The sequence below is a fragment of the Platalea leucorodia genome (genome assembly GCF_965183815.1).
Source record: "Platalea leucorodia genome assembly, chromosome: 1".
In the NCBI taxonomy this organism is placed as follows: domain Eukaryota; kingdom Metazoa; phylum Chordata; class Aves; order Pelecaniformes; family Threskiornithidae; genus Platalea; species Platalea leucorodia.
Genome location: NC_138823.1, coordinates 36,555,167 through 36,579,717, shown reverse-complemented (window position 1 = coordinate 36,579,717; position 24,551 = coordinate 36,555,167).

Here is a 24,551-nt window from a genome sequence, read left to right as displayed (position 1 = left end):
TGGAAACATTTTCAGTTCCTTCCCTCTTCCTTTCCCCTTGCTGCTCTCCTTTAGAAAACACGGAAACGAAATAAATTTAGAGCCAGGCTTTCCAGCAGAATGGTTAGCAATGAATATCAGGTTTTAAAGACCTGTCACCTGCATTTTTTTTTTTTTTTTAGGTTCACAGAATTATATTTACCGCAGTAGTTGCAATAGTTGCCATTTGAAGTCTGAAAAATTGTGGCAGAATCAGATTGCAGAGCATTAAACCCATAGGCTTTTAAAGCCGGTCTGCATAGAGGGCTGAATGCTGAAATATTTATTAGCAGCAAAACTTCATATCTGCTAAAGTATTTTTGTTTGATGATTTCAACTATCATTCAACATTTATGGTGGACAAAAGGATTATTTCTATGGGTTGTTCCTATTATTCCTTTCACCCTTGTTTCGGTCTTTCTGTATTATCAGAGTAATGGCACCAACAGCTGTGGACTGCAGGTAATTCACCAAAAGCATTGGAAGAGAATAGATGCTGAGAACCATGCAAGTGGGGAAAGAAAGAAAAAAAATTACCTCTTTGGGAGCTTGTGATTAGCTCTCCTTTAATAGGTGCTCACCTGATTGTTATTCTGTACTGATGTAGTGCTTTCTGAGAGGTTTGGCACTGCTGTGCTAGAAGCTACAGGGAAGTTTCATTCTTTGGTTTGGTCTGGCAAGATTTCAGGCTGGAAAGCAGTGAGTAACAGGATGGCAGGGCAAACCAGGGCAGGGAAAGCGTGGGAGGGAGTGGACTCTTACACTAATATCACAGTGCAGCTCCTGAGAGCTGGTCATGCTCTTATTTGGAAGCATGACTACCGAGCAGAGGCTCAGCTCAGAGCCATAAAAGCTTTCACATGTGTTTGGGGTATGTGTTGAAGAGGGAACTGATGTATGGGGGGTGCTGCTGTGACCTGCCAGCTGAACAGCCCCCGTGCACACCGTTCCTAGATAGCTCTCAACCTGGTGGGCTATTATCCGCCTGTAATTTAATACACGTGTTAGTGAGAGATGACTTTTCAGGAGGGACCTGAAGGAGGAGAAAGGTTACAGGCTCGAAGAGACTTCCCAGGCATAAGGTCTGGCACTGGCCCTCTGGTTCATTGCTCTTTGTACCTGCGATGCATATGCACACAGCCTGGAAAACGGTGATGGAGACCTTTTTTTGTCAGATGAAGCAAAGATGTATGTCAGCAAATTGCTGTGGCTGTGTCTTTAACAACAGCTCCGGGCTACCGTTCCACCAGCGCTGTAGTGAAATTGCTCACAGCCTCTGCACCTCGGTGGCATTTCCTCAGTACGAGCAGCAGCTCAATGGATCTAACCTTTAAATAGGCGTGCACCAGCAAGGTGGTACACAACGGCAAAATAAGTGGCATCAGGTGAAAAGGGACAATTGTCCACTCTCTAGAAAAGACTAACTTTGGGACTGGCAATCATTGGAAGGTCTTGCAAATTCAGTGGCACATCCCAGCTTTACTATTGCAATCTCAACTGGGCCAGTGCCTTCAGGGGGGGAAAAAAAGCAAAAAAACCCAATCTTATATAACTTTTGTTGGCTGAGTAATTGCTGTTTGTTTGGGCCAAGAGCAATCATTATTCATAATGGAGCAACTGGCTGGTTAGTATTAGTTTCTTTTTTTTTTTTTTTTTTCTAACCAGAAAAGTGTTTGCATGGCAAGTGGCATGTGTAAGAGTAGGGGGTACCAACAAAAGGGGGTAAAGAAAAAGTGTACCTATGCAATTCTTTGCAGCACTGAAATGGGAATATCTAAGCACAGCTTTTTTTGTTAAAGGTATAACTGTGTCATACAGCTTCATAGCTGTAACCAGTCCAAATGAAGCAACTAAGTTTCTTTCTACTGCTCTCTCTGCCACCATTATTTTTAGATGGTTTCTTTTAAATAACCCCATCTGCTTTCTTCCCCCAACATTTGGCACAGCTTATGAACACATTCAAATACTGGAAGAGCAGAAAAACATCACTCAGCATAATCATCCCATTAACAGAAGCAATATAGTAAGGACGCTACATGTTTGGGAGAGGATAAATTTAATATCCTACACTCTTTTTTCCTGGCTCCAGAAATGAACCTCCAAAGATTACACCCAAATCATTGGCATTTCACTGGATTTTTGTATGTGTACGAATGTCAACAAAAAGCAAATTTAAATAAATACTTGAATTCTGTGTCATCTGCTCCATTTTTTGGTTCATTGATGAGACATTTACAAACAGTACTTATCTCCAGGAGTCTTATATTCTGTTTTCCTTTGCTAACTTGATTAGACCTGCTGTCTTGACCAGGAGAAACTGGAGCTTGGGGTTCAGATGGGGAAGCAATGATGGTGTCCGTCCAGCTCAGGCTGATCTGTTTTTGGAAAGAAATCTCCTGCTGTACTTAAACTTAAAATGAGAAAGCTCCAAGCTGCCGAAAAAAAGATTTTTTTTTTTTCAAAATATGAAAAGATATTTTGCAATATCTTGTTTCTCATTTCACAAAAACTACGTGATGTAGTAAAGACAGAACTTTGTCAATTATAGTATTTTTCTTAAATACAGTAATTTTATGAATAATATGCAATTGTTTGGGGAAAAAAATAAGAAACAAAACTCATAAGTTTTTTACTGAACACATGAAATATAATTTAGTTCCTGTATTTCATTTAAAGGTATTGTGTGAATTGAAACACTTTAGGAAATGCTGATTAATAATACTTTAAATGCTTATTAGTAAGCTTTCTGCACAACACTAGGGTGGGGGCCAGGTAGTTTCAATATTCTCCACATTTGAATACTGCCGTGAGGGTAAAAGGATGAGATCTTAATACATGGAGCTTTATGGAGAAAGGCAATTTTCCAAAATATGAATATAAATCCCATTTTAACAATTGGCAACTGAGCAATACAGGCTGTATTAGTAATATGCAAAACACAGTTATCTGAGGAAAAATTTATTACTCTTTAAATTGCCAGTTCTTGTCAAGGCAGTGTAAGCTTTATACTAAAGGAAAAATAGCAGTCTTGCATTTTAGATAGTGAATATCAATTTACTTACTTTTACTTGGTTGCATCTTTCAAAAGTAATATCACTTGCGCTCGTTCAGGTTAAGTAACATCCATGTAGCTGTTTGATTTCAAAACTTTACTATAGGCATGTAACTATTTAATATTAAGTTAAATGGGATTTCATGGGGAATATGGGTTATCGCATGTGGGGTCAGGAGCAAGGGAATCTGAATCTGAACTTTGCTTCTGGAGTTAGAAGTCAGGAAGAAAATGGAATCAGGAGTTTTAATACAAAGTACTAACGCCTCAATAGTTTTCAAAACTGCAAATGCAATTTTTAATTCTTGGATGGACTTTGCATGTTATGTTAAAGCAATTTACCCCCACGCACCATGCTCTATATTGTCACTTGATGCATCCTTATTACTTCTCCAGGTATTAAAGGGGTACGATATGTTTTCATTTCATTAATCTTCTCTCAGGGGGCAGTGATGAGTTCATCCAACTCTCTACTCTCAAGACTGAAAATTCTTTTCAATTAAAAAATCATCTCCACAGATGGTACTGGCATTAGCAGCAGCCCATTCTGTCTACAACAACAAATATTGAGATATTTCAGGAATTACCCTATAAATCACTGGACATGGAATGATCTGCAGGATTAAAAAAAAAATGCTACCAGAAGTTAAGATGATGAGAATCTGGCCCATATGGTTTATTGTCTCTTCGATGTATCAGTTTCATCACTGTGTCTGGACAATTTAATTGCATGTTAAGGTGAAATATAGTGAAAAATTTAACAAAGCTATTAACTGCAAATATGTTATCCAAAACATTAGGATCACAAAGGTGATAATAGAAACAGTTTAAACTCGGAGAAAATTCTCTGTTAAAGGGGATTAAAGAGACCATTTATTGAATAGGATGGATTTCTTCCAACCCCCTATGTGCAGAAAGCATGCAATGCGTGAATAATTCATCCAGAAATTCTATCGTGAAGTTGTATCAGTTTCCACAGTAAAACCTGGCTGTGGAGGAGGAAAATACATCAACATCTGTGACAGGCCCTATGAAGAGACAGTTGCAAAGCCTTTCAGGCACCAGGAGCAAACCAAAATATAATAAATTCACCAAGTGTCAAATTTGTGTCGGCTGAATAATGACACCATATGTCTGGGTTGCCGTGTCACTGCAAGCTGCCCCACAAAAGCAGCCCCCACGCCTCCCGTTCTCACCAACCCCCCTCCCCGAACCCCCCCACAGCTTTATAAAGTGTGCATCGGCAGGGGAAGTGCTTCAGCTACCGTTTTCCACCCAGAAGATGGATAGAGATCCATTTGATAAATATGACTCTTGCCCGTTGTTTTAAATCGGCGCTGAACCACGTCTTTTTATCCCCATCTCAAGCTAGGTGAAACGGTCACTTCCAGTCCAACGCGAGCTCTCTAATTTATTGTCCGATGAAACGAAGGCATCCGGCCCCGAAAGGATGGTTAGCATTCCAGAAAAGGCAGGCTTTTCTCAGCCCGAGGGGCATGAAACAAAGCTTAAAACTGCAGTTGGAGCCGGCTGACTGGGCTGGTGGCAAAGCATCACTACCCCGCAGGAGAGGATCTTTCTTGGATGTAGTGATCTTCCCTGCAGCGAATAAAGCCAATAAATTCTGGTCCAGTGCTTGTGCCCCAGAAAAAGGTGCTGACTGCACTGTTCCTACTGTCTGATCCCTGCTGGCAAGTGCTAGACAAATAAAACAGGGGAAAGGAAAGGGGCGGGGGGTGGAGGGAACAGCAAGTTTTATGCTTTTAAATTGGGTTTGCTCTACGTTGAAAAACAGGGACAGAGAGAGAGTGCTCAGTATTTCCCTGAACTGTCTGTGCTGACAGGTGAAATCACTCCAGATGATATATTTGACTCAAATTCTTGGAAAAACACTTGAACTTCTCTCCAAGTTCTGTTTCAAACCTCAGTTCTACAAACTGCCTCACAAGCTGCCAACTTGCATTTTGTTTTAGAAAGGTCTAGTTTTGTCATCAAGATCCTCCTCACTCTAACGCTGTGATTGCTGTTCCTCTTCCTGCAACTGGCTTGCCCTCACTGGTACCTTTTACAAGTTTGTGTTTCATAAAACTCAATTTAAGAACTGGAGGTAAAAGATTTTTTGAGCATTGTGAAGATGATCCAGAGAAAATAAACAGAGAAGTAGTTATTGTGGAACAGCTAGCATATTACGTGGGCTGGTGACAGAGACAGTTATGAGCTCTTAAGAGGATATCAACAAGCTATTATCATCCCTTGCAAAACAGAAGAATATTAAATAAACAAAATGTGAGATCAGTTAGAATCAAACTTTTTAATTTCAGCAAAGTCAAACAAGTGTGAATGTATGCAGCAGGAAAGAAAAAGCTAATAGAAAATTTTGCCACGCAGCAAAATTCTGTATTTTTGACATCTGGTTGGTGAAAATAATCCATAAATCCCTAAATACACTTGCTCTGGAGAAAGGGAAACAAAGTAGGTAGAAAAAAGCAAAAAAGAAACACCTACTAGAACAAGTGAACTCCACTGTGGGTTGTTCAGTTACAGACATGTATCTGTCATCATTGCTTTTATGAACATTGGAATCAACGACAAGTCTGTCAATAAAAGGAGGGGAAAATGAAACCATGTCTTTAAAATAGAGGGGGAATATATCGTATATGTATATCTGCAATTTTATATGTATATCTGCAGGCTGTCAAGCTAACGTACACGTGGAAAATGAAAACCCGAATGCCCTCTAAGGAGGTCATTGAAATGGGCAGGACAAAGTCATACCAGAATTGTTTTGGCTTGTGCTTTTTGCTCATTTAATGTAGAACTAGAGATGTCTGAAAAAAATTTGGTTGCAAAAAACCAAAAAGAAATTTGATATTTGGTTCAAGATAAACATAATTTGCAATGAATAACATTTTGGACAGAAGTAGACTCTTGCTGGTTATTGAAGGGCTGGCGGATTGCTGTTTGCTTTTGTTGACTGATTTTTTTGTGACTAATCAGAGAGTAATAAACTATCTTACTAAGAAATATTGGACTGACTTTTTTATAATTAAATAAATGGAATTCTTGTCAAGACCTTCTGGAGTGTCCAGTGGAAAAGGTGGTAAGTTTAGGAGACAGGACACAGACAGGTATGGTTGGTGAATTCTAGCAAGTTAAAAACCCTTATGCTTTGTACCCAGTGGGCCATTCCAAGGACATACCTCTTAGAAATGTAAGGAAATGTCACACTGAATACCGAAAGAGTAACAGGGTGTCTTTTATCATTTCATTTTCATAGAGCAGTTGTGTGGCTGTGGGTATGTAAAAAAGAGAGATCAGATTTTGTCACGCTGATTTGAATTATTCCAGGTGAAGCATCAGCGATTTCTATATACTTGAAGAGTCAATGAATTTGATCTGTGTAAACTTTACTACAGGCAGGACTTACAGCTTGATTTCTCTAAGTCCTTGTGTCCATAAGACTTGACTATGAAAATGGACATAGTAGCAGTTTTGAATACAAATAATTAATGTTTCAACTTGAACTAATTTAACGCTTGATAATTTTAGGTTTGACAGCAGAAGTAGTAATGTCTTCTCAGACTCTTCATCTGTCTTCTACAAGCCTTACTCAGCTCTACCTGATACTTTCCTGCCCCTTGATCTGCTTCTTTCTCTTCTTTAGCTCCCACCTCAGTTTCTACAAGAACTTTCTCATTTTCTCTCCCAGTGCTTCTGCTCACACGGAGATGATAGATGTTAGCCAGCTGTTCCTGAACCACCTCACTCTCTTCTCTCTCCTCCTTGGCTTGGTCTCCAGAGAAGGTAAAGCCTCATCTGCAAAGACAACATCAAGGTTCATTCTGTGTCTACAGCACTGGGGTCCTGAACATGGCAGAAGCCTTTAGGGTAGCACACAATACATTTCAAATAAGTAGCAAAAGCTGAAGAAAAAGCAATACTATCATCTATCTGTAAAAACTCTCAAAAGAATCAAAGGGAGTGAGCTTCTTTTCAAAACTATTGCTATTTACTTTTTTTGAACATAGTCATGAAAGTGGAGCTGGTATGAGGGAACCCACTGCTCTCTGGAAGAGTAGAAACAGTTGGAGATATGTGGGGAAATGTATCTGTGAAAGTGACCTTTACCCCTGGAGCAGAGTGCTCTTTGATGCATAAATCTCAAGGAGTGAGAAGCAGAAGGGGCTTTAGCTGCTGATTAAACTCTTTTTCAGTAATAGTGGGACCAGACAGTAAAAAAAACCCTGAGAGATGGCTACTTAAGAGGTACTAAAAAGTCCTTTGAAGGAAAGACAGTCCCCCAAAAAGGCTGAAGAAACCTCAGGTTGATGACTGACAGGCTCACTATGCTATATTTAGCTGAAGAAAATGGCTAACAGATCCACTACATTTGTATATTTATTTATTTTTTTTAGAACAGATGTAGTCTGAACTCCCCCCATTACAACAGCAGGCTGATCTGTACCCTTCTCAACTGTTTCAGGGTTTTATACAGTTACAGAGTATTCAGGAGAAACCATGGGAATTTTACAGTGCTGAGATAAAGCTGTGTGAAAGTGCCTATACATCTCCACAAATATTTCAAAACTCAGAATCTCAGGAGACTCATTTTGCACTTAAAACTGACATGTGAAATTTTGTGAGCATGAGATTTTGAGCAAAAGTGATCCATTTTCTTCAGTGGGCTGCATACAAAGAAAAGCCACAGCACACATCCTAGTGGCCCCGCTAGCTGATTATCTAATTTAGGAAGGCTCTTAACTACTGCATCCCCAAACCTTGTGTAACAAATTAGATGCAGCAGCAGCTTTCTGGGAACTGTATAATTTCCTTTACTCCCTGTCAAATTCCTCACAGACTTTCAAAGCTGATGCAGTCTGTCTTATGCATTTTAACTGCATTGAGACTTTATTTTTGTGCCTGCAAACATGTTTGCAAATACAGAATTAACAGTAGGACTGGGGACCTTGGCGTTACCTTCAGTTCACCTTGCCTCAATGTCTGTTCTGAGGTGGAGGTTCTATGTAGAACCTCCACTCAAGAAAATACTCAAGAAAATACTCAAGAAAATACTCAAGAAAACACCAGTAAGATGAATGCCAGCATTTTTCTTTGCTTGGCGCTAAATAAAACGAGCATGGTAAACATGATTGTAATGGAATGTATTTTGCAGTCATCTCAAGTGAAATACAAGAGTTCTCTGGCTATATAAGTCAAGGGAATTAAAGAAGTTAGTAGCCTGGAGCAAAGATGGACTTAATCCAACCAGAGAGCCTTTAGACCCTTGATGCCACAGATGATTTTCTGAGCAGTATCTTCCACCCTAAAAAATTATGTATTTGGAATGTGAAAATATTGTAAAATGCAACGAAATTTCAATCTCTACAATAATTATAAGTACCCAGATCAAGTCTGTCTTTTTAGACCATTTATATCCCCCTTCTAAGAACACGAGGCAAAAGGATACATGAAATTCATAATGTAATTCAGACAACAAAGGGAGGACTGAGCGTCACAGCACATGACATCAACAGTATCATGGGTTGAAATATTTCTGGTAGAAACAGACTTAAACTTTACTTTACTGGTATTCAAATATGACATACTGAAACCACTAGTATTTCTCTTTGACTGCAATTCCAAATCTGAAGGACATTTTCTAGAGGGGTAATATGTTTTTGTGGAAACTGTGCACTTGGAGAAAAGGGAAAATGAAAGAGAAAGAGGAAGGGAAAAGAAAAGAAAAAGAAAAAGAAAAAGAAAAAGAAAAAGAAAAAGAAAAGAAAAGAAAAGAAAAGAAAAGAAAAGAAAAGAAAAGAAAAGAAAAGAAAAGAAAAGAAAAGAAAAGAAAAGAAAAGAAAAGAAAAGAAAAGAAAAGAAAAGAAAAGAAAAGAAAAGAAAAGGAAAGGAAAAAAAGAAAAGAAAAGAAAAGAAAAGAAAAGAAAAGAAAAGAAAAGAAAAGAAAAGAAAAGAAAAGAAAAGAAAAGAAAAGAAAAGAAAAGAAAAGAAAAGAAAAGAAAAGAAAAGAAAAGAAAAGAAAGAAAAGGAAAGAAAAGAAAAAAGGAAAGGAAAGGGAAAGGGAAAGGGAAAGGGAAAGGGAAGGGAAGGGAAGGGAAGGGAAGGGAAGGGAAGGGAAGGGAAGGGAAAAGAGGAAAGATTTTCTATTAACAGAGGTTTTTCTACTATCTCAATCTGTTGCTTTGATGAATGCTCTGATTATTTGTTATGACTGCTGTCCCATCTCCAAAAGTCTTCTTAGTATAAGGTCTCTCTCTTTCACAGTTGTATTACAAACCATGTTTCCACTCCCTAAGCAGAGACCGAGATGTAAACCAGAAAGTTCAAATTCCTATATGGTCATCCAGTCTATTTTGCCAGAGTGCATTGGATTTATATTATAGTTATATTTAAATAACTTCAATTTCACACTCAGTGTAACAAAAATGAAAAGAAGAAAGACTGCAGGTTATATATAGCAGCACTGCTGCTTACAACAATTCTAATGGCTTGGTAGGCTACTACAGTGACAAGTGCAATGGACCAATTTGAACAGACTGCTCCTGCCAATTTTCAATAAATCGAATGTTGAGCTCTGAATAATTAAACCATCATGTATGCCCTTGCCTATTCAGAAGTTCTCCCTGATATTTTGTTAGAGTATTTCCTGGTTTTGCTTCTGTACATTTTTCTGAGGGTTCTGTTTCTCACTTTGCCCTAAATTGCAATTCTCTTCATGTTTATTCCCTTTTCAGTCTAGATTGCTAAATGTCACTTTCCCATCCCCAGATTATTGGATTACTCATAGGAAGTGTCAATGAACAATTACAGACTTTATAATTGGTCATCCAGGCTAAACAACAAAAAATAGTTTTTTTAAATCTATTCTCATGTGTAGATCTCACCAGCTCCAAGATTATGTTTACTAGAATATATAACAGTATTATAACACAAAATAAGCAAACAGAGTATATGCATATTGAACTTATGACTGCCATGTTACGGAATCTAAGACATTTAAAACAAATATCCAAAGCACTAGTAAGCTGAACACCTCCCCTGACACATTTTTTACTTATAAGATATTGTTTGCACTGTCAAAGAAATCCAAATATCTTTCAAGGATCTTCTAAAAATTAGACTTTACTTTGTGGTTTTAAATAGATGTTTTAAGTCTTTGATGCAGGGTTGTCCTCTGTTTTACCTGTAGCAAGAGCAGAAAACCTGTGTGGACCAGAAATCACCTCTAGGCATCAAACCTGCAGCCTCAAAAACCACTAAATGGGTTTCTTTTTCTTTCACACATCCCTTCTACACAGCAAAATATTTAAAGTGATGCCAGAAACATAAAGAAGATGAGCTACCTCGTAAACTCTTGGCTACCGATGCTCACCCTGGAGTCACAAGCCCATTGTTTACCTTTTCTTTTGAAGCCTGGGAAAAAAATATATCAAAGTATTTCAGGCTGCCAGAACTTTGCACACACATACACTGGCACTGTGACAGGAAACCCAGATGAGAAAAGATGTCTAGGCTTAAATATCATGCTCTCCCCTGAGCTCTTCTTGGGAACTTGAAAGCTAGCCTGCTTCAAGGTAATGATTATAAAATCTTGCACTGAAATGGAAGCACTGTATGACTAACCTACTCTTCCTTCTGTGAAGCTGCTGGGCCTGACATCACCTGGCATTTCTTCACCCAAACTGCAGTGGGAAAAGACCTGAAATGGGCTGTTTTGTTTTCCTGCCCATGTTCGGCTCTTCCTTATGGTTTGCCATTGTTCAGTGGAGGAGAGCGCACCGGTTTGCAGAGTATACTTTGCTGTATAGCAGAGAAAGAGAGTAATCTTCTAGGGTCATGTACTGATTTGCCAAATGGACATAGATCCATTCTTTATCAAAAGGCATGGAATAGCTCAGCATAAACTGCATAGCTCTACTACCCGAAATCCTAGCTATAACGACGTCATTTTTTTTTCAGGAAGACATTCCCATTTCCCCTGAGCTTACAAGTGCTGCTTTTGGTCTCTACACACTTTTCACCTATGTCTTGCCTGTCCCCAGGTAAATATTCCACTTTACCAGGAGAATCCCTCTGCTTCAAACCAGTACCTTTTGACCACATAGAGCTTGTGTCTTTCAGATCCTGTATCAAATGCCTTCAGATAGCCATGGGTATAACGGTCCTGTACTCCAGCCACCCTGCAGTTTAACTGAACTAATTATGCAGTTAAAACGAACAATTAGACAGGTCCTCTTTCTCAGTGTAAATAATGGCCAAAGAAGCCAAGCTCCCTGAAACAAAGACACTATATTTCCTGTACCATTTCTGTGTATCAGAAGTTTTCCCCTAGGTCACAACCCTGAGATGTCTAAGACTTAAAATAATAGCATGATCTTAATCCTTTATATGTTCCAAGTATATGTGGTATGTCATCAGGGTGAATGGAGCAACAGTTCTGGCTAATTTAAAAAACTGTTCTACCACAGCTTAGAAATACCTGCGTACAAAAGAAGGAAAAACACATCCCACCCACCCACACTTCTCTATTCCAAAGTACCAGTCCCTTCTCTCAGCAGGTTCCTTCACAAACACAGACATTGGGCAATGGCTCTAGCTTCCTCAGGTTGGCTTCCAAGGATATTTAAGCAATTATCTTTTGGTTTTAAGGCTAACCAACACGACTCACTTGACTTTTTCTTATAAAGACTATGTAGTGTTTGGGCAATAGAAAGACTGCAGCCACATGTACACATGCGCAATAGTAAAAAAAGGATAAGGCATAACAAGGCAATAATAATCTTCCACGTTATGCATATCCCATTCATTCACCCTCATCCCCACCATAACATCATCCCCACCATAACATTCCTTCAGGAGACCACCCTGTCACAGCCTATAATAAGGTGATACCTTGTCCCATCATTCCATGGGATTTCTCTTTACTTAAACAATGTAGCATCTTGTATTCCAGATGTTCCCACTGAAAATCATTTCAATAGTGTATTGAAGATCCAAGTGTTCCAAGATGTTGGCAACTACCAACCAAAATTCCAGTAACACACAATTTTAACATCAAGATCCTCTGTTTGAGCAATCTCTTTGCTCTGGGCTATATTCCAGCAACACCCTTCTCCATTGTCCTAGCAGCAGAAACAGGAACTGTGAACATGCAAAAACCTTGGGGACCAAATGCCTCTGAGCAACCACTTCCCTGTTCTATGAGGGGACAGTGTCTGCAGATGTCGTTCTTATGAGGCCACCTGTACAAATCTCATGTGTCTCCCCAAGCCTACAGGTCTGCCTCTGAAGATGTAGCCCCACCACAAAAATGATTTTTTTATTATGAAGAACCCTTGTAAAAACATGTTTCATTTTGACTAGAGTTTTGTCTGATGCAGGTAAATAAAAAATAGGCCTGCAGGTAGCTGTAAAGGAGTATTCTTTCAGGTAGATCAGTATGTGTTTGTGTCAGAAACTGACTCATCTCACTCTTCAGTATTCTTATTTCCAGCATCCCTTCACTTCTACATCAAATATGAACTGAGTTTCAAAATGCAGCTCAAGTGACTGTAAGGCCATTTTAAAGCCATTTTTACTTCTACAGGTTCCCAACACAGTTAAGGAGTAAAGTCCTGTTTTCCTCTTCTATCCCAAACCACGTAATAGTTTTGGTAACATGGAAATAGACCTTCTGTACTACTAGCATAGCCCTGTTGAACTTTAAGTCTGAGTATGACTGGGGAGTTAACCAGATCTATACCACTGACATTTTCTCTTGTCAGTGGAAATTCCCTCTGTGTTGAGCATGCACCTGAGGTAGGTGACCTCTTTCTGAAAGAGCTCACGTTTCTTTGGATCCCATTTCCAACTGACGTGCTTAAACTTATCACAACTATCTGTGAGTTCATCAGTTCATCCTGGAAATGGCCAGTGTGCACCAAATTCTCAGCCACATATGCAAGCAGCAGACATGTCAAGAAATAACTTCTCCAGTAATGTAGCAGAGGTCCTAGGAGAATCACACAAGATAAACCCAGAACTCTTACCCTGATAACACTACTGTCTCTATCTTTTTGATCCACTTCCACCTGATGAAAGGCATCTTTAGGAACAGGTTTTAAAAAATGTAGATGAAACTGCTTGCTCTCAGCCTAACTTGCCTAAGGTGACAAAAGGTAGGATCTTTAAGATACACTGAATTATTTAAAAGTCAAACAGTTCAGGTCTTGGTTTTGGGGTTTTCCTTTAAATAACTGGAACTGTGAGTGAGACCCCACAACTAGTTGAAAGCATAGTTATGCTTGTTTAATACCATAAAAATCTTCTTCTTCAAAATGGTAACCATAAAGATGTCTGTATGATCATACCTGATCTTGCCTCACCCCACCAAATAAAACCCACATCTCTGTTGTGTTTGGAGAACAGTTTCCTTTTCCTCGTGCTTTCAAATATTTTCATTGCACTCCATTTAAATGTACAGCAATGCCTGAAGCTGCTCCAATAAAAACTCAGAGCCCACAATCTCGCCTTATCCTGTAATGTTTTCCTGGAGCCAACAACTACTGGAATTACACAGCTCGCCACCGTGGACCCATTCTTTATCTGTTGCTGTTTTTTAAGAAATATTTAGTCGCTGAGCACATACTAGATCTTACTACAAGCCCACAGCAGAGCTAGCTGATAGAAATTCCCTCCACATTTTTTTACTTCCAAGCCATTACTCTGATGCGGTGGTAAGGATGATTGCATTCAGCATACATCAGACAAGCTCCTGTCTGCAATTTAACTTCAGCAAAGTGGTTGTTCTAACCAAGCCGCGTGGTTTTGGGGCTCCCATAATGCTTTTATCAGCAGATGTTACAAAATTACATGTGTGATGTTTAAAAGAGTTTTGTAATGCATTTAAGCCTTAAATTCCAATATGCCTCAACCCTGACTGAATTTTAATGTATGGTTTTGTAATAACATTGCAAGATCAACATTTTATTATTTGCTTATTTACCTATTCCAGATATAGTTAGGAAAAAAATTGTTCCAATTTATCCCAACCTGCTACAACTTTCTTTCCTCACTTGTTCCCTCTTTATTTTAGTATATCTTTTATCTACCTATCTGTTTCCATCATGGAAACAATATGGACAAGGTTCAAACTATATTATTAGAATTATTATTAGATTTGTTCTCCTTTTTTTTTGCAATCCCGAAGTATTTAGCAAAAGCAACAAAAGAATCTCTGAACAAAAATGGTTAAAGGACCCTTTCCTGGCTCAGGAATTTGTTTGAGCTTGCTGAGTTAATAGCTCACAATGATTGAGCTATAACAAAACCACTTCATCCCCGAGACAACAGAAATTGTGAGATAAACTCTGGAAACAAATCAAGGATTTTTGTGGGGAAACTCATGTGGTCCTGTGGAGCAAGAAGACTTGTAGGAAATGTCTTTGAAATCAAAGTTTATGAATCACTAGTGTCTATAAAAATTGCATGCAGATGTTATAAACTGCCCTTTCTGTTTTGATTGCCAAGAAGGTAAACTGAAAACACAGTAGTTGTAAAATGAAGGCATGAAGGGTGGATCAGTGTTATATATGTAGAGGAGAAAAACTGTTATTTTTATTATTTGTATCATCTGTTGATGTAACTTTTGCAGCTGATATCAAAATACTGATATAACAAGTTACCTCTTGATTCATGTTAGCCCTTCAGCATATATGCTATGCTCTACCATTCGCTAGTATATACAATTTAAAAGAGTTCCCATCAGCATCTCTGATGCTCCCCAAAACGTCAATCCACTTTTTAGAACAGCATTCAAACCTCCTCTCAAATCTTTGCACTGCTTCATGGCTTCCTCTGATTGTTGAGGTTTTTTTTCCTCCTTACTTTTATTTACTTCCCTATGCTTGGGAAAGACTGTACCATGTCCTTTTAGCCTTCTTTTCCTGGAAACAATAGCCAAGTGGTAAAAATTTCAAAAAGGTATTACAGAAGCCAGGGATCATGCCTGTTTTCCAGCCATGCTCCTACCACTTATACAGAGATTCAAATGCACTGGAAAAGTCCTTATCTAGATGTAATAATACTTAAAAACCCCTGAGTTAGCTGGTGACACTAGCCTGGGGAGTGCTGAAGCAGTGCAAAGCGTCTGTAACGTGCACCAGGATTTCCCTCTGTTGCCATTTGTTAGCATAACTGGCTGTTACTGAGTGCCAGGCACACTGATATTGTCCACAAATGTTATAAAATGTCTTCCCATAAAAACTAATTCTGCAGAGCTAGTCTAGCATCCCTGCCTGACTACTTTTAGCAAGCCTAAAGATATTTCTTCAGTTGGCTATAATAGGTCTTCACTTTTCCTAGTTTTCTGGGTCACATATTTAGGAGATGGGAATCATCCTGAGATCTCAACTTTTAGTTTAAGTTAAATAAACTTCATGGGAATATATTTCATAACAACAGCACCAAGAACAAAGATATTTTCGTTTCATAGTTATGAAACTACTTTTTTCTATAGGAGAAAGGAGGAAGGGGAATAGACAGGTTTCCTTTGCTTTGCCCCTCACATGGATGGCTGGGTACATCTGAAAATAAAATCTGGCTGGGAAATAATTCACTGAGTTTAAGTAAGTGATGAAACAGCATGATGTATAGACTTAAACAAATTGTTCAGGCATGTGCGCATAACGCTTCAGATATGTAACAGGACATTAAGAAATCTGGACTTCTTACCAAATAAAAAATATGGTATGTATTACTAAACCACTCCCCTGAGCATCTGTATCAAAGATATTGCTTTAAGACTCTCATTTTCACTTAGGCCACTGGACGTTGTGCTGTACAGAGGGGAAGAAGTTAAGCTCAGCATTTCCTGTCCTTGGTTATTTTTAGAAAATTAAGGTGCTGTATACATCTGTGAAACTGCTGCATCTATACAAAGCACTTTGTGCCAGGCTGCTGTAATATTGTGTTCAGAGGGAGCTGAAGGCAAGGGTCAAAGCAGGTGATAGTCTCAGAGAGCCCTCCATCTGGCATTAAGTGTGAGTGAAGAGGGCACAGGGTGATGGTGGAGATGGCCGTCATGCAGAGCCCAGGAGTGCAGGCCCTTTTTCTTTTTTTTTTTCTTTGCTGGCCTCCATTACCACTGACTGAAAAGGCAGAGTTTGGAACGGCCTGTGCTGTTTTCCAAGATGGTTTTAGTGACGTGTTTGAAACAGTAATAGTTTCACATTTTCTTTACTTGCACTGTCTACTTCAGCTTCCCAATGCTGAGACATTGTGCTCAATTTGGACATAAGAGGCAGGGCACAGGGAGAAGTACTATAGCATGAGTCAAATTGGAACAAATTGCATCACCATTAAAAAAAAGTCACCTGCCATTTAAAGTTCATTATTATTTTAGAAGGAAATAATTTACAGAGCTGCAAGTGAGACAAAGGCCTCTGGGGCTTGATTTCTAAAGGAAGAGACGTCTCTCGCAATCAGAGACAGCAGCTCCCCTACAGCTGCAGAAATATAGTGCCCTAAAACATACAGGCTGAAGTACGCATGGGTTTAGTTCTCATCTCACCGAGTATGTTTCTACCCGTGTTCTCCAAGACCACTATCCAAAATTCCACATGACCCAAGAGAGCTTTTCCAGCCCTGTGACTCTTTATGGCTGAGCTTGTGAGGCTTGCGATTCCTTTCACCTGCACCCCATCACCGAGTTGTCATAAACAACCTGAAATGGTTATCCCAATCGGCTCTCATCCGTACCCTGAGGCGTGATGCTTTTCCCACTCTCAGACAGAGTCAGATTTTTTGTTTGTGATGGAAGACAATGACTGCTAACACAACCAACCTAACGACCCCTACACTAAACACCTACTTAAACAACTCATGTTTTACTCTTCAGTTTACAGTGGTTCACCATTTCTTTCCAAAAGGGCTGTCAAAATAGTCCTGCACTCCTATTCATTTTGCATAATGGAGCTTTTCATTTCCTTGTTTCACTCATTATGGTTGCTTCTGCTTGTTCAAATCTTCTTGGTATGCTCCAAAAACTACATGTAAACTCTTACACATGTCCCTTTTTTTTTTTCTGAATCCTGATTACATGAGCAGTATCTTTATATTTACATGAGTGTGTGTTGAAAATCAGACTTTCTGAAGACGTATATCTTTCTGCTAATTCTTTTGATTTCTTTGTGTTGTGGCCAGAGCCCAAGAATTAATTTCTGCTATTGTCAGGTGTCACCTTCAGCTACAGTTTGAATCCAATGAAAGGCTCTACAAAATGTATCACAAAGTGATTTTCCTTCCACAGAGGAAAAAGGTAAGACATTCCTAAATTCCAACCATGGCTAAATTATCTGATGTTGGCAGTGGTTCAGAGACAATCTACAAACAAAATTATAATCATTATGCCTTCAATTTCCATAGGTCTGGCCAGAAAGGATTTTTCTCCCAGACCATATCCCATTTAATCTTCTTTCCTTTGTCTTTATCCTTTCACTCTCTTCTTCATACTTAATTTCTCATGCTCCTCCCCGAGTCATTTTCTCAATCTCCACTTTGGTTTCCCATTCCAATTATCCTCCATCTGTTAATAACACTTGGTGCAAGACAATTCCAAACGAATCAGATTTGGCTCAGGTTTTAGGATTTCTTTTTTCTCTTCTAAATAAAGCTTAGATAGGAATTGGAGCCTGAAGTACAGATACTAAAACCTGAGTGAATGAATTTTGGCTCCTACATCTGTATTTTGGCATCTAAATAAAAGTGGTTATTCAATGATTTTGAATATCTGCAGCTGAAGTGTTAGGTGTTGCATTTAAACATTCCCTTATAAAATGTTCTTAACTGCAGAATTTAAACATTTATGGTGGCTACAATCTTCTGTAAGTGAACCAGCAATCTTGTCTAGAAATAAATGCTTCATACCAGTAAAGTTCAAAGTGCTGCATTCCAGTCCCGGGAAGGCTTTTATTCCACCCTTTGAGTGGTTTACAGGAGCAAAAAGCAACAGTACTTTTTCAATGATATATATTCTAGTCTGATCTTTCTTTCCTTTATGCCAATGTAATAAAGAATTTTTTTAATAATTCCATTGATTTTTAGAAGTTCCATTGCTGGTATTTGAGGTTAAAATGAGGCTGTATCTTCAGTTAAGAATCAGATACTGTTTGAAGAAACCCCCGTGACAGTCTGAATCAGATTACTGCCAACATAGACATACTCCAGAACAAGGCTACTGCAGTCTCCTAGGGCGTTGGACCCATCCAAGCCTGGTCATGGTATGGAAGCAAAGGCCTAAAAAAGTTACTCCAAATCAGGGTGCCAAGAAAGGTGGCCAGACTCCAAACCTATTTGGGAGTTTGGCTCTTTTCCATACAGATTTAGCTCTTTCTTTCCTTTATTATTTTTTGTTTTGTTTAAGAATGGAGGACGGAGAAGTGAAGACCATGGCCACTTACCAGAGGCCAGAGGCATGGCACAGACTGACACCGTGAGTTACTAGCAGATTAATACAGATTGAGACCTACTGACTCGTGGCACCATTCCACTGCAGAGTGGATCTTACTCCCCTTAAAACTCCACTGTGCTCTTACCCTTACAACTTCAGTTTGAGAGCATTTGGTCCACAGTGTCAGCTACTTGCCGTTCTCTCTCCTTGTCTCCAGGATGTGAGGAATTTAAGCAGAAAAAATGGAGTTCTAATGATTTAGGGGAAGGGTTACAATAAATGTTCAATTACTTTGCATTTTTAACATTTCTTAAGGACTTCGGCATAGGTACACACATGCAGCTGTAGCCTGAAAAGTAATCTCAATAATGCCACGTTTCTCATATTATGTTTAATTAAGGTGTTTCTTAGCCAAGGCAGTGACATAAGATTTCAAAAGGAGCTGCAAGAGCCTAATTAATAATAATCCTCATTCCAAAGAGTATACAGAAATTTGGGAAATTAGTATGAAGAGAACTATTGGTCTTTCTAATCCATCCTTTTTCTTTGGATTGCTATTCATTAGCCATGCCCCAAAGTGCTCTCCACTCACTGCTGTCCAACTCCATGCTGTTTGAATCTTCATCCTTTGTTAGACTTTTCAATATCCTAATTATGTTTTTAAGTGAAAAATCTCTCACTAAACCCCAACTTAAACTTCCTTCTTGTTTCTCGTTTCAAGTCACAGTGGAAACAAGACAATGGTCATTACAGAGTTAGCCCTTTTTTATATGACATTTGTTACACTTAAGTTTTCCTGTCAGCACCATTTTTCAGACTACAGACATTCAAGCTCGGCAAAACAAGCAATGGCTGTAATATAGCCAAAGGCAATCACAGCAAGGGAGCTTCAGTAAGCATCTTTAGGGAAGCTTTTACATTTGGAATTTTCTTTAGCTTGATGCTAACTATTTAATTATTAATGACTTTATTTTTTTAGACCAGCTAGAGGAATATGGACAACAAAAACATATCTAGTACCAATGGCTATGTGGGTTTTATAGTGTTATTTGTAAACATGGAGTTTTGGTTCCCAGATCCAATCTCTCTCTCTGAACTAGGGGTCAAGATACGAGTGGGGAAAAAAGTAGGCAAATTGCTTTTTTCCCCATTAAAAGTGATTAAGAACTTCCTTATACAATTTAAATGACATGTCCATGGTGGTATGTGAAAGATTGTCTCCCCACAATGCATTTTTCTTTGTAAACATCCTGTCACCGTGCTTCAGTGAGTTCTGAATTGTCTTATCTCTGCCTCAAGGGGAAAAAGTCAATTGTCTTTACAATCCTGTGTTTTAGGATGTCTTAAAGGCTGATCTAGTCTCTGAGGAAGAGGCACTCTGTGGGACGTTCCTTAATCTGGGCCCCAGTGATGGCTGCGTTCACAGCAGAGCACATGTTGGAAATTGATGGAGGTCCCTTCTGGGCTCAGGACCTGTGAAAAGTAGAGCACGGGAAGGCGGCTAATATCTGCTCAGGTCTTACCCTGAAATGGATTCGAAACATGCAGTCCAAAACATTCAGACCATGGAAGTGCTCCTGGGGTCCCCTAAAGCAGTCATAATTGAAGCATAGCATTTAAAAGTTTTAACGGCTGCAAGTAGGAACGTCAAACATCTCCAAAAAATGTTGCATTCAAAACAAAGAACTGCTTCTCCACAGCCCTACTGGCAAATGACTAAACCTTTAGTACTTTTGTCTTGTGTGCATGCGATCAGATGCAAAGTGTACACTAGGGATTAGTAGGTGACAGACTCAAGAATTTTGAAATGAAGTAGGGAAGGGGTAAATTAAATTCCCAAATGCTATGAGATGCCAATTTAATCAGTTTCCTTAGAACATTGCAAGATGAAATGCTACAGCCAAATCAGTTGTTTATCAGTACTATCAGGATTTTGACAGCTGTAACCCACTTGATTGTCAGGACTTATTAGGTGCAGGGGTCTGGCTGACATGGTCCCTACTCTTAATGAAGTAAATAGATTACCGTGTGCTGTGAGAACCTCATCATTCTGCATATTTACATGGACGTCTTGCCCAGGTAGTCAGTCTATGTTAGATTTTGTGCACTTACATAGGCCCTTAACTAGGATTATGGTTATACTGTATTGTTGCTTTTATAGAAACCATGGTTTCCATAACAGCAGAGATAACCTGACAGGTATGTTCCCCAACTGGCATGCCTAGATGTGTCAAGTTCCATCTCACAAGTTCATGTTAGGACCTTGTTGTGGTTTAATCCCAGCCAGCAACTAAGCACCACACAGCTGCTTGTTCACTCCCCCTCAATGGGACGGGGGAGAGAATCAGAAGAGATAAAGAGTTTAATAGGTAAAGCAAAAGCTGCGTGCACAAGCAGAGCAAAACAAGGAATTCACTCACTACTTCCCATCGTCAGGCAGGTGTTCAGGCATCTCCAGGAAAGCAGGGATCCATCATGCGTAATGGTTACTTGGGAAGACAAACACCATCACTCTGAACGTCCCCCCCTTCCTTCTTCTTCCCCCAGCTTTGTATGCTGAGCATGATGTCATACGGTATGGAATATCCCTTTGGCCAGTCTGGGTCAGCCGTCCTGGCTGTGCTCTTTCCCAGCTTCTTGTGCACCTGGCAGAGCAGGGGAAGCTGAAAACTCCTTGACTGGTGTAAACACTACTTAGCAACAACTAAAACATCAGCGTGTTATCAATCAACATTGTTCTCATACTAAATCCAAAACACAGCACTATACCAGCCACCAAGAAGAAAATTAACTCTGTCCCATCTGAAACCAGGACAGACCAGCTCTAATAGCTAACAGCATAAAAATCTTAAAATATCATACAAAGCTAGATGACAAATGCTTGGCCTTCTTCCACAAGCTGGTAAAGGGAAAGTTATAGCTTTCTAAGCAGTCTTTCTTGGATATCTCGCCAGTCTGGACATTCCCCAAGCATTTGATCCAGGCTAAAAACATTTGTTCTTTGCTTTGTTCTGATCCCTATGACATAAATGTATCATGAGCCTCTTACTAGATCCCAGGAGAGAAACTCTTCCCATTTCCCAAAACCAGGATAGGAGCCTTTCTTTAAAGAGCAGCCAGCAGACAAACCACATGGGACTTCAGAAGGTGACCTTCCGTGGGCTTTGGCAAATACAACTTCCCAGCATCATTTCCCATACAGGGCTAAAAGCTCTTAGGGTAGTTAATGATCTGAAAAGATATATCTGTGATTTTCTCTGTCTTAACAATACTAAGCTGATAAGATAGGAGACTGGTGTAACTAAACCAATAGAAAGTTTTAACAGTTGTGCAAGAAAATGCCATGTGTGTTCAGAAGCCCAGGACAAGAATTGCAGTGAGACTTAAGTAATTCTGACTGACTTAAGATGACTCGCTCTGATGAACAGCATCCCTAGTAACTTGCATTCTTTTTTCTTGTGAACTGCTATTAAAAAGAGTAATAGGAAATAATAATAGCAAATATTTGTTGCTTAATACTTAAAATAAGAAATGTTTTTACTGTTTGTTTTCTTTGGAGAATGGAATTATAAGTGTTCACACACAACAACAGTCTTTTGGAAAAATGCCCAAATGGATGAGCCCAATATGTCCTCAGTGTTTGAACATACTCAGATCTTCACCTGACATACCTCTCTGCCTTCTAGAAAGTCAGTACAGAGAACCAAAAATGCATTCTTACTTCGGGATGCAAATGGCTGAACTCAACAGTCATTCTCAAAAGTGCTCTTTACACCCCTCCTTGATACCACAAAAACAACAAAACTGTTAGTGGGGCCCCAGAAAAAAATTCATGTTGGCTCAGTTTGTTACGGGCAAAGACGATGTAACCCTGACATGACCCACAGCCCAAAGTGACCTGGGGAGATGATGGGAGAAGGCAGAACTGGGATGGCTGCACTGTACAGCAGGATGGGCACAGTTTACTCACACAGCACTGGTGCAATTGTCCCTGCCACGCTGGGTCACAAGAAACAGGCATGCTGCCCCACGTCAGCTCAGGTGCTGGGCCACGGCCAAAAAGACGTGCATGGTCCTGGGCTACAGCTGAGCACCGCAGCCAGCCTCCTGCTCCTGAAGCCCACACACCAGATGCAGCTGGTGGAAATAAGGGCCAGATGTGTGAGCTGGATGCATAAAATGTGTGAGCTGGATGCATAAAATGTGTGAGCTGACATGTCTGCCAAAGTCCCACCCCCGTTAATCTACACTATGTAAATCCCTCAGTAAATCCACCCCAACCATGGCAGCCCAAACCTGTTTCCATCAGTGTTGATTGCTGCTGAGCTCGGCTGTCCTGGCAGCACGGGCAAGCCTTTGAGCGCTGACCACACTGCACACCTGCATCGTCCTCCCTGCATGTAAAACAGGAGCAGCTCCTGGGGAAGGGAAGCGGAAGAATGTAGTCACCACATCCTTGGACCAAGGAGCTGCCTCTCTATGCAGCCCTGGTTGAATTTGTTGTGTACCTGTGGCCATAGCTGGCTCAGGCCAGTCAAGCAGTTAGAGGACACATCCATGGTCTTGGAAAACAGGGATCACCTATCCATCTCTTGAGGAGGGTGTGGAATTGCATGTACTGAAACAAAAAACATGAGCATAACTTCTGCCCATCTACATCTCTTGATATTCATCCTAAACAAAAATAGCATTCTAACAGTTGTCTGAGGAACTGGCTTAGGAACCAGCAAATCCTGTACTTTAATCCTACTATCCTATGCAATTCTTATGTGACTATGATACACTCCATTCATAAAATACAGAAAATACACTTTTTATTTTCCTAACTAGTAAAATCACAAGGACTATTTTCTAACATTTATAAATTGATTTGAGCATAATACGTACTGGTGATTAAGCACTTAACATTTATGCCCCTTTTTGAAGTCAGTTTTGTTGTTAACTCAGATGAAGGATTAGGCCGTAAGGAAACTGTATTTTCTGTATGTAGATTATCACCAGACATACAATAGTGTCTATTTGGAGTTTTTACACATTTTACTATTTTTAAATATTAAAATATGCAGGTTAGAAAATAGTCTTTCCTTTCTGTTGTCATAGGTCTCTCTTACTATTATTTATGTAGCAATAGCTATACTGTCACATAAAATAACACATATAGAATGCACAATATAGATTTTACTTTCTGTTACTGTATATTATATTCTCTTCATTATAACAAAACATCTCGTCCTCAGATGACTCTCAAGAGAACGTGAACTCGGTGTTGTGATCTGAAGGGCTTGCATTATACATTTGCCTGGAGCTTTCATTATTAATAGACTCTCCTTGAGCACCTCTTAGCTAACTGACATTCATTTGAGACCACTGGATGCCTAAACTTTCCTGACCTTGCAGCATTAACTCAAGATTCATGGTCTCAGTTGAATGGATAAATCAAATAAAATATTTTTATTATGAGGTCTCAAAAGTTGCTAAGTTGACAGCAAAATAGACACAATAAAATTATATTGAAATATGTTTCTCTAGAACAATATGCTTTTATACCCTAGTTTACAATTTTTTTTCTATTATTTCAATTAAAGCAAAACAATAATTTAAATTATTTTTAATTAAAGTGAAACTTCTATCATGGTGCCAGTATACTAAAGTAAATATAAGTATTAATTTAATTATGTTGTGTTTGTAGTCAAATTTGCATAGAAAGCTTTTTAAAAATTATTTTCATGAGTATTTGAACAATCAAATTAACATGACGGGTTTTTTTACAGTAGCATTAGTCTTTGACAGCTATAATATGTCAGTCAGTACAACCGTAATATGAGACTCTGGTAGGGATAGGTATTGGATTTGTTTTATGTCAAGGCTTCCTTCAGATTTTTCCATAGACTCCCTGCTGAGTGTTTTTTCTTGTTAACCTGTCCTGAACCACTCCTGTGTTTCCTTTGTTTCTGGTGCTTGGAGAAGCAGAACCCGAGAGGAGAGGACACTCACAGAAAAATCCCAGCCCCACTGCAGACAACGCCGAAACCCCCT